Raw genomic sequence first — 12,016 nt, 5'->3', positions numbered from 1 at the left:
TTTATAATGGTAGTCAAAATATTATTACCATATTTTCCCTCACTCTGGTCCTCCTACTCCTACAGGATTCCTGTAAGAAACAATTCTTCTATCAATATCATTTTTGGCATTTTTAGAATATATCCTCCATGTTGGAGCAACCTATACTCACATGGATCCCGGACAATCCAGTGCAGCCACCCTACCCTGGAGAAAACTGACTACCTTTTTCAAAGGAGCTGTAATCTGTCAATAGATAGTCAGGTAAGACTGAGGGATTATAAGCCCCCACTTCTCTCTGCAAGAATATAAACAGGCTTGATCTTTTGCAGATATTCACAAATTTGTGATCATTAACATTATATGTCAGTTTCAGTGGTGCATAGGATGATCAGATATTTGATCAAATATTAGTTTTAGTGAATGCGTGACGGGGTTCTCAGTGTAATGAGCATTTGAAATATTAGGCTGTTCAAGTAGATAGTCATCTAGTTACATGAAAGATCAAGATCAAGCACAATGAATATATGACCCTTTTTCTACCCATCTGATGACCTTCAGTGAGAATATGTGTCCTTTTATGCCTTTCAACTCGTGTTGAATACTGACTCTTTTGGGTGGCAGAAATTTTTGAAACATTCTCATTGGCATTTATGTGAGCCAGTTTTGGATTTTTAGCATCATAGAATTGACTAGTACATAGATTTCTTGATCTTCCAGGTCTCAAACTTTTAAACTAAAGTGTGTGTGTGTGTGTGTGTGTGTGTGTGTGTGTGTGTGTGTGTGTGTGTGTGTTAATTTATAAAAGAATGGCTCTCATAGACTCATATTTGAATGCTTAAGGAATTCAGTTCTCAATAAAGATCTTTGGACAGATGGACAGAGAGAGAGATAGAGAGAGAGAGAGAGAGAGAGAGAGAGAGAGAGAGAGAGAGAGAGAGAGAGAGAGAGAGAGAGAGAGAGACAGGCCATGAGAGGCCTAGACTGTCAAGTACCCTGTAGTCCACACTGCTTGAAAAACTAGGGCGCAGAACTTCTTAATTTTGATTAAGGTAATTTCAATAAGTTTGTCCTTTGAACTTTGACACATCAAAGGGATTCCAAGTGAGTTACATGCATTTGCAAGTTTTCATTTTGGTGGGAACATTAAGGGTCATGATACTACCATATAAAGGTATTTCAGAAATTAAATTTTATATATCACAGTGCCTGACAAAAGATAATATGGTTGACACATTTTTGAGTGCAACCATCAAAACTTCCAGACTGAATATTATTTATTTTTGACACAGTTGTATATATTTTGAAGCCATCCCAGCGTAAATTTTGAGATTGATATATGCCGGGAGAACAATGTGTGTCATAAATCATCATTCATTTCAGTTTCATTTTACCCCAGTACCAATGTCTGACAGTCTTGATTCAATCCCTGTGATTTTATTGGAATACCTGTCTTCTTCCAGTTTCTGTAAATTCAATATCTGATTCCTTAAGTCAGTAGAGGTCTCTAGTCTTTTCTCTGCTCTCAACGTTACCAGGGATTTTGGGTCTTGCACTCCGAAAAGAGAGGAATTCAGTAAGGGCATATCAGTAGGGAGAGCATTTGAGAATTTAATTATATAAAGAAAGGATAAGGATCTGCTCTAGAAAATCTGGAAGAAGTCAACAAGCCACAGTTCTGATCTTTGAAGACTGAGTCTTTTTTCTGTCCTCTTTCTATTGCACATCCATTGTGCCTCTTCAGGAGTGGACAGTCCAAGAAAAGGCAACATTCTCTTAGAGGTCCATTTTAATAAATGTAATCCAGTATAAAACAGTGGAGGATTCAAGACTGTGCACAGATTTAGTTTCCCCAAAAGGTAAAGTTCATCAGAAGGGAAGATCACTTCACTGTATATAATTTCCTGCCCAATCTTTCCCTGAAGCTGCTTTGAAGTTATGTAGCCAAGTTACTGTTACCACCTATTGTTCTGATTCTCCTGTTTCCCAGTTCATTACATCTTAATATTCTGTTCTCAGGGTTCTGATTTGTGGCTGGGATTGTGGGCTCTTGGGCCACTCCCTTCAGATATAACCCCTTGTCTATTATCCCCACAACAGTTGTGGGAAAGACTTGTTAGCAAACCATTACATGCTGACAGTTAAGGACAGATTTAACTCAGTACCACTTGTTTGAAAGCTTGGACTGAATTTTAAGCCCATGTTTCTCATTCATGCTGCTAGCCTGCCATTTGAATTCTTTAAACAGCATATGTGATCTTACAATATGCCTGTGTTTATTGATTGTGAATTTCCTTTGTATTCAATTGGTCTGCATTACATTTAAAGCCCTGCACTATATTTAAAGCACTTTCTGTATGAGAAAGTATAGCATGTTAGTAACCATAAATCAATGAAACCTTTAAAAGCAATTTTCTATTAAAATTGCTTTGGGTTATTTAAATATAATTTTCCTTTAAAAATTACTTCACATGAATCTGAGACCTCAGTATTAGCAAATAACTCAAATAGCCTACACTGTAAGTACAGTGCCATTATAATAAGCTGAATATGTTAACATTTAGGGAACAGCCAGGTGCATTTATTGGCCTTTAGAAAAATAGAATGGTGCATGTAGACACTAATTAATCAATAAAATCCTAATGGCATTCTCTTAAGCATTGGAAACATTTCAATTACATATTCCATGCATAACCTGACCTATTCCCAATCAGAACACAATCCAATTAGGGTGCTGTACAAATAATAATTATAAACACTCTTAGCACCTTCATCTCCATGAATATTAAGACAATAAAAAGTAGCACTGGAAGGAGAGGAAAGGGCTGGATTTTTTACACGTGTTTGAGCCTTTGGCAAAGGAACTTCACAAACAATGGCAGGAGTGCAAAGCCTCAGATTTGAAAGTTCAGAGAATATGATATGATATGATAGGATAGAATATGGTCCATCTCTATGCTGTCAGTCTGTGTATCTGAGTGGTTCACAACCACACTGTACTCAATGCCTATGTCCGATTTATTCAAGCCATGTGCTATTCAGTGCCTCCTGTGTTTCAGCAGATGACAGCCATGATGTACTCATTCCCTATGTCTGTAGAAGTACTGATGCATCCACATTTTGCTCTTCCCTTTTCTTGGGCTGCATATAGTCTGTGAATTGTATCTTGAGTATTCTGAGCCTTTGGGTTAATATCCACATATCAGTGAGTGCATACCATCTATGCTCTTTTGTGATGGGTTACTTCACTCAGGATATTTTCTTTGTTCAATCCATTTGCTTAAGAACTCCATTCATTGTTTTTTATAATTATGCAGTAGTCCACTGTGTAAATGTGCTATGTTTTCTGCATCCATTCCTCTGTTGAAGGACATCTAGGTTCTTTCTAGCATCTGGCTATTATTAATAAGGCTGCTATGAACATAGTGGAGCATGTGTCCTTGTTACATTTTGGAGGAACTTTTGGGTATATGCCCAGGAGTGGTATAGCTGGGTCCTCTGGTAGCACTAAGGGACATCCAGGCTGATTTTCAAAGTGGTTGTACCAGCTTGCAATTCCACCAACAATAGAGGGGTGTTCTTCTTTCTCCTCATTGTTGTCAGCATCTACAATCACCTGAGGTTTTTTTTTTTTTCTTTTTTTTATTTTAGCCATTCTGACTGATATGAGGTGAAATTTCAGGGTTATTTTGATTTGCATTTCCCTGATGATGAAGGATGTTGTGCATTTCAATATTCCTCAGATGAGAATTCTTTGTTTCTCTCTGTACCCAAATTTTAATATGATTATTTTATTCTCTGTAGCCTAACTTCTTGATTTCTTTGAACTTATTAGGTATTAACCTGCTATCTGATGAAGGATTGGTAAAAATCATTTCCCATTCTGATGGTTGTCATTTTTCCCTAATGACAGTGAGTTTTGCCTTACATAAGCATTGCAATTTTATGAGGTCCCAATTGCCAATTCTTGGTCTTAGTGCATAAGCCATTCATGTCTTTTTCAGGAATTTTCCCTGTGCCTTTATGTTCGAGGCTCTTCCCAATTTTCTCTTCTATTAGTTTCAGTGTATCTGTTTTATGTGGAGGTCTTTCATCCACTTGGACTTGAACTTTGTACAAGGAGATAAGAATGGATTGATTTGCATTCTTCCACATGCTGACCTCCAGTTGAACCATCACCATTTGTTGAAAATGCTGCCTCTTGTTTCTCATTTGGTGGTTTTATCTCCTTTCTCAAAGATCAAGTGATCATAGGTATGTGGGTTTATTTCTGGGCTCATTTCCTCTTAATCACCACTTATTAGTGGTGATTAGATCCTACTAACTCACATCAATTGTCTCATTGGTGCCTTCTATTCTGTATCCTAAAGTCAGAGTCATATGACCAAAACTGCCCAGTTTTTCTACTTGTTGGAGGTGGAACATGCCCCTCTTGTTCTATTGCATTATCACCAGCTTTCTTTTTCTAAATCCCTCACTGCATAAGTGTGGCTGTTCTGCAACTTGCTCCTTAGACTTCTTTGAAGTCAAAGATCTGCATACCTCTCTCCTATGCACTGTTATTAAAAGTATATTCTACCAATATGGATGTAAGTTTTTCTTCACCTAGAACTTGCTCTGTTCTAAATTGGCCTTGAGTTCAGAGAACTGCTTCTCTTTGCTTCCTGGAATTAAAGGTTTGTATTACCATATGTAGACATAAACTTATCGAGATGGGGTGTTGCCCCATGTTCATACCCACCTTATTCAATTTAATATCTTGGAATACAGGATTCAAATGCATTTTTCTTCCCAGTGCCACTTTAATACTTCAACCAAATATTTTATATTTTCTCTTTCTCAGCATGCAATGCGTGACTAAAATGCTTTTTCATGAGACTTCCAGAGAACAAAATAGATGATGGGCTTTTCAGAAACTTCCTTTGTCAATGCAATTAATCTGAGTCTCTTCACTTTCTCCTCAGGAAGGGTCTCCAGATAATAGATAAAACCAGCCATATTCTTCAACAAAATACAAGAAAAATAATCTCCAGGTCATGTACTGAAATTGTTCTCCACTGAAACCTCTTGGGCCAGATAGGGACATTTCAAATCACACTTATCAACAATGTCTTCCATATTCCTACTAGGATGACCCATTAAGCTTCATTTAAAGCATTCCACTGCTTTCCTAATCTAATGTACCAAAATTCATATTCTTCCAAACAAAATCATGGTTAGGCCTATCATAGCAATACCTTACTCTTTAAGCAATGTAGGGTCTTAGGGTTTTACTGCTGTGAGCAGACACTAAGATCAAGGAAAGTGTTATAAAGGAAAATATTAAATTGGGGATGGCTTACAGGTTCAGAGGTTCATTTTATTATGATCAAAGTGGGAGTATGGCAGCTTCCAGCAGACTTGGTACAGTCAGAACTGAGAGTACTATACCTACCCATGAAGGCTGCTGGCAGAATACAGTCCTCCAAGTTGCTATCATTCAGGTCTTTACTTTGTAAGGGAAACAAACCATATATTTATAGCATTGCCTCAAGATAACATCATATATATATTCTTGATCCCCATGTAGGGCAGGCTCTGAACAGATGTTCCTTCAGGCTCTACTCCAAACTTTGTCTTCAAAACCCCTCCTATGAATATTTTTCTTCCCCCATTTAATAACAACTGAAGCATCCACACTTTGGTCACCCTTCTTCCTGAGCTTCAAGTGGTCCATGGATTGTATGTTGGGTAATTTGAGCTTTTGGGCTAATATCCAATTATCAGTTAATGCATACCATTTGTGTGTGTGTGTGTGTGTGTGTGTGTGTGTGTGTGTGTGTGAGAGAGAGAGAGAGAGAGAGAGAGAGAGAGAGAGAGAGAGAGAGAGATTGGGTTACCTCACTCAGCATGATATTTTCTAGTTCCATCTATTTGTCTATGAATTTCATGAAGTCATTGTTTTTAATAGCTGAATTCCATTGTTTAGATGTGCCAAATTTTCTGTATCTATTCCTCTCTCAAAGGACATCTGAATTCTTTCCTGCTTCTGGCTCTTATAAATAAGGCTTCTATGAACATAATGGAGCATTTGTCTTGGTTGTATTTTGGAACATCATTTGGGTATATGCCCAGGAGTGGTATAGCTGGGTCCTCAGGGTAATGCAATGTCCAATTTTTTTGAGGACACTTGAGACTAGACTCCAAGTGGTTGTATCAGCTTGCAATACCACCTCCAATGGAGGAATGTGCCTTTTTCTCCAAATCCTAGTCAGCATATGTTGTCACCTGAGTTTGTGGTCTTATCCACCTTAAGGCTGCGAGGTGGAATCTCAGGGTTACTTGAATTTGCATTTCCGTGATGACCAAGGATTTTGAATATTTCTTTAGGCAATTCCCAGCCCCTCATTTTGCTCAACTGAGAATTCTTTGTTTAGCACTGTACCCCATTTTTAATATGGTTATTTAGCTCTCTGGAATCTATCTTCTTGACTTTTTTGTATACATTGGACATTAGCCCACTATAGGATGTAGGATTGGTTCAGATCTTTTTCACAGTCTATTGGTTGCCATTTTTTATTAATGTCAGTTTCCTTTGCCTTACAAGAGATTTGCAGTTTTTTGAAGTCCCATTTGCCGATTATTGATCTTAGAGCATAAGCCATTGGTGTTTTGTTCAGGAAATTTTCCCCAGGGCCCATGTGTTTGAGGTTATTCCTCAATTTTTCTTCTACAGGTTTGAGTATCCAGTTTTATGTGGAGGTCCTTGATCCACTTTGAGTTAAGATTTGTAAAGTGCAATAAGTATGGATAGATGTGGATTCTTATACATGCTGATTTCCAGTTGAATCATGCTATCTGTATGTTGGCCTGGAAACCAGGAAAGGGAATAACAATAGAAATGTAAATAAGAAATACCCAAGTTAATAAAGATGGAGGAACAAAAAAAAAGAAAATGCTATCTGTTTTCCACTGGATGATTTTAGCTTCAATGTCAAAGACCAAGTGACCATAAATGTGTGGGTTCATTTCTGGGGTCATCAATTCTACTCCATTGATCTGCCTGCCTTTCTCTGTACCAATGCCATACAGTTTTTATCACTACTGCTCTGTAATACAGCTTGAGGTCAGTATTTGTGATTCCTTCAGAAGTTCTTTTATTGTGGAGGATAGTTTTTGCTATCCTTGTTTATTTTTGAAATTTCAAATGAATTTCCAAATTGCTCTTTCTAACTCTATGAAGAATTGAGTTTGAATTTTGATGAAGATTGCATAGAATCTGTAGATTTCTTTTGGAAAATAGCCATTTTTACTATATATTAATCCTGCCAATCCATGAGCATGGGCGGTCTTTCTATTTTCCGAGATCTTTTTTCTTTTTTCATAGACTTGAAGTTCTTGTCGTACAGATCTTTCACTTGTTTGGTTAGAGTCACACCAAATTTTTTTATGTTATTTGTGACTATTGTGAAGGTTATCATTTCCCTAATTTCTTTCTCAGCCTGTTTATCTTTTGAGTAGAGGATGGCTACTCATTTGTTTGAGTTAATTTTATACCCAGCCACTTTGCTGAAGTTGTTTATCAGGCTTACTAGTTCTTTGATGGAACTTTGGGGTTCCCTTAAATATGCTATCATATCATGTGCAAATAATATTATTTTGATTTCTTTCTTTCCAATTTCTTTCCCGTTGACCTCCATTTGTTGCCTGATTTATCTGGCTAGGACTTCAAATCCTATATTGAATAAGTAGGGAGAGAGTGGGCAGCCAAGACAAATTCCTGGTTTTAGTGGGATTGCTTCAATTTTTCTTCATTTGCTTTGTTGTTGGCTACTGGTTTGCTGTAGTGCTACTGTTTACTATGTTGAGGTTTGGGCCTTGAATTCCTGACCTTTCCAAGACTTTTAACATGAAGGGGTATTGAATTTTGTCAAATGTTTCTCATCACATAATGAGATAATCATGTTGTTGTCTTCTTTGAGTTTGTTTACATATTAGATTACAATGATGAATGTCCCTATATTGAATCAACTCTGAATCCCTGGGATAAAGCTTACTTGATCAAGATGGATGATCATTTTGATGTATTCTTTGATTTGTTTTGAGACAATTTTATTGAGTATTTTATTGTTGATATTCCTAAGGGAATCGGTCTGAAGATCACTTTCTTTGTTGTTCTTTGTGTGGGTTAGGTATAAGTGTAATTGTGACTTTGTCAAAGGAATTGGGTAATGCTCTTTCTCTTTTCATTTTGTGGAAAATTTTAGACAGTAGTAGTATGAGGAATTCTGTGAAGGTCTGATAGAATTCTGCACTAAACCTTGGACTTGGGCTTTTTTTTTTTTTTGATACTTTTAATAACTGCTTCTATTTCTTTAGGGTTATAGGACTTTTTAGATGTTTTATTTGATCCTGATTTAATTTGGTACCTGGTAACTGTCTACAAAATTGTCCTTTTCATTCAGATTTTCCAGTTTTGTTGAATATAGGCTTTTGTAATTTTATCTGATGATTTTTTTGAATTTCCTAAGATTCTGCCTTTATGTCTCCCTTTTCATTTCTGATTTTATTAATACTTCCTCTGTGCCCTCTGGTTAGTATAGCTAAAGTTTTGTGGATCTTATTGATTTTTTTCAAAGTACCAGCTGCTGCTTTTGTTTTATCTTTGTATACTTATTTTTGTTTATATTTTGTTGATTTTAGTCCTGAGTTTGATTATTTCCTGCTTTCTACTGTCTTGGGTGTATTTGCTTTTTTTCCTTCTAGAGCTTTTAGGTGTGCTGTCAAACTGCTAATATATTCTCTTTCTAATTTCCTTCTGGAGTCACTCAGAGGTAACTGTTTTCCTCTTAGCACTGCTTTAATTGTGTCCTATAAGTTTGGGTATGTTGTGCCTTCATTTTCTTTAAATTCTAAAAAAGTCTTTAATGTCTTTATTTCTTCCTTGACCAAGGTATCATTGAGTAGACTGTTGTTCAACTTCCATGTATATTTGGGCTTTCTGTCATTAATGGTGTTAATGAAGACAAGCCTTCGTCCACCATGTTCTGATAGGATGCATGTGATTATTTACCTTTTCTTGTATCTGTTGAGGCTTGTTTTGTGATCAATTATATGATCCATTTTGGAGAAGGTACCATGAGGAGCTGAGAAGAATTTATATTCTTTTATTTTTTTCAGTATGAAATGTTCTATAAATATCTGTTAAATCCACTGGGTCCATCAGTTCCATTAGTTTCTCAATGTCTCTGTTCAGTTTCTGTTTCCATATTCTGTTCATGGATGAGAGTGGAAATCTCCCACTATTATTGTGTGAGTTGCAATGTGTGTTTTGAGCTTTAGTAAGATTTCTTTCATGAATGTAGGTGCCTGTGCATTTGGAGCATAGATTTTCAGGACTGATAAGTTATATTAGTGGATTTTTCCTTTGATGAATATGACATGTCCTTTCTTATCTTTTTTGGTAAATTTTGGTTGAAAGTCAATTTTATTTGTTATTAGAATAGCTATTTCAGCTTGTTTCTTGTGGAGATTTTGGAAAATTGTTTTCCAGCCTTTCAATCTGATGTAGTGTCTGTCTTTGCCACTGAGGTGTGTTTCCTCTATGCAGAAAAATTTTGGGTCCTCTTTACATATCCAGTCTGTTAGTCTATGTTTTTTTTTTTTTAATTGGGGGAATTGAGTCCATTGATGTTAAGAGATTTTAAGGAATAGTGATTATTGCTTCCGTGTATTTTGTTGTTAGAGGTGGAACTATTTTTGTGTTGTTTTCTTCTTTTGGTTTCATTGCAAGGACATTACTTTTTGCTTTTACTTGGGTGTAGTTTCTCTCCTTGTGTTGGAATTTTCAATTTATTATTCTTTGTAGTGATGGATTTATAGAAAGATATTGTTTAAATTTGGTTTTGTCATTGAATATATTGGTTTCTCCATCTATAGTAATTTAGATTTTTGCTGGATATAGTAGCCTGGGCTGGCATTTGTGTTCTCCTCAGATCTGTATGACCTCTGCCTAGGACCTTCTGACTCTCATATTCTCTGGTGAGAAGTCTAGTGTATTTGTGATTGGTCTGCATTTATGTGTTATTTGACATTGTTGCTTACTGCTTTTAATATTCTTTCTTTGTTTTGTGCATTTGGTGTTTCAACTATTATGTAACAGGAGGTTATTTTTCAAGTCAAATTTTTGTGGAGTTCTGTAGGCTTCTTGTATATTTATGGGCATCTCTTTCTTTAGGTTGTGGAAGTTTTCTTCTGTAATTTTGTTGGAGGTATTTGATGGCCCTTTAAGTTGGGAGTCTTTTCTCTCTTCTATATCTATAATCCTTACATTTGATATTCTCATTCTGTCCTAGATTTCATAGATGTTTTGGGTTTGGAGTTTTTTGGGTGTAACTTTGATGATTGTGTCAATGTTTTCTATGGTATCTTCTGCCTCAGAGTTTCTCCCTTCTATCTTTTGTATTCTGTTGGTGATGCTTGCATCTATGACTCCTGATCTCTTTCCTAGGTTTTCTATCTCCAGGGTTAACTCCCTTTGTGATTTTTCTATTGTTTATATTTCCATTTTTAAAACCTCTGTGGTTTTGTTTAATTCATTCATGTGTTTGGTTGTGTTTTCCCCTAATTCTTTAAGGGATTTTTGTGTTTACCATTTACTACTTATTTACCTCTGTTTTCTGGTTTATTTTTAAGGGAGTTATTTCTGTCCTTTTTAAAGTCCTCTATCATCATCATGAGATGTGATTTTAAATCCAAATCATGCTTTTCCAGTGTATTTGCTTTGTTTGGAGAACTGTGCTCTGATGATGACACATAGTCTTGGTTTCTGTTTCTAATTTCCTCCACTTGCCTCTCACCCTCAGATTGTCTCTGGTATTAGCTTGTCTTCCTGGCTCTGACATTGGCTTTACCCTCCTGTTAGCCTGTGTGTCAGCCCTCCTGCAGACCTGTTTATTTTCAGCTGAATCTGGAAACAAGAGCTGCTTCTCTGTTTGTGTGTCTTGAAGCTTCTAGGCATGTGCCTTGAAGCAGAAGATATAGTCTCACCTCTGCTCTCAGGTGTGTTGGTGCTCCAAGTGACTGACTCTCAGCTCTAGCCTCAGGCAAAAACCGGAAGGCTCCTGTTCATGACTCTTCCTATGTTCTTATATCCATAGGACACTATGCAAGCTCCTGTTGGGCTAGTAATGTGAACAGAAGTGACAGTCTCCACTGAGCTCTCAGGACTGTCCAGACTTCTGAAAGACAACCTACCTACCCCACAGGATTTGGTTACAGAGAACAGTGAGAGTGGTTCAGCACCAGGCACAGGCAGAAACCAAGAAGTGTCCTGACCCAGACTGTTCCTGACTTTGTGTGTCCTGTGTCCACCAGGTGGGTCACTTGGAGCAGAGGAGTTGATCTTACCTCTGCTCTCAGGTATGTTGGTGTTCCTGGCATTGGTGCAAGCAGAAACTGGAAGTTTTCTGCCCCTGAGTGCTCCTAGGTTCTTGAGCCCAAAATTAGGAATGTCAGGAATGTAGGCAGAAGTAGTTGTTTCCTCTGAGCTCTCAGGACTGTCCACTCTTCTAGGAGTTCAGTTCTTTTCCTCTTGGGATTTCAATACAGAGAGCTGTGGGAGCAGTTTAGCTCAAGGTGCAGGCAGAAACTCTATTTACATACAGATTGGTACTGTAACTTCAGCTTTTGTTTTGCAAAGCTTGGGTACCTGACTCAGATTCTTTGTTATCACTTCTTTCTAATATCAAAGTTCATTTCCAACATGCATTAAATACTGGAAGAGATGGTTGTTTGATCACCATTAGTTATAGAGGTCATTGATTATGAGCAAGAAGAGTTTAGTAGTTAAATGCTTCTTTAAGGTTGAAGTCACAGCTTATTTTTGCCAAGATCACTATGATAGTCTCTCAGAAATATTCTCATGCTTTTCTTTGAATTCAGTGAATACTCTGTGATAAGCTACACAGATACACTTGATCTGATTCTTAACAAAGTAAACCCACATTATTGTCAGACATATTCTCTCTAGCTCTCCAAACATTGGTAGAACTCTTTA

At 36.9% G+C, this 12,016-nt stretch overlaps 1 long non-coding RNA gene across 1 annotated transcript in view; it reads left to right on the top strand.

The window, feature by feature from the left end:
- Positions 1–12,016, top strand: part of LOC148001543 (uncharacterized) — a 180,754-nt gene that overhangs the window by 152,965 nt on the left and 15,773 nt on the right. The window contains exons 3-4 of the long non-coding RNA XR_015635438.1: positions 66–243; positions 11,118–11,334. This is a non-coding gene — a long non-coding RNA (uncharacterized LOC148001543). The remainder of the gene's footprint in view (positions 1–65; positions 244–11,117; positions 11,335–12,016) is intronic.

The sequence above is a fragment of the Rattus norvegicus genome, chromosome 13 (genome assembly GCF_021556685.1).
Source record: "Rattus norvegicus strain SHRSP/BbbUtx chromosome 13, alternate assembly SHRSP_T2T, whole genome shotgun sequence".
In the NCBI taxonomy this organism is placed as follows: Eukaryota; Metazoa; Chordata; class Mammalia; order Rodentia; family Muridae; genus Rattus; species Rattus norvegicus.
Note: the sequence above shows the minus strand (reverse complement) of the source record. Positions and strands in the feature narration are given on the sequence as shown.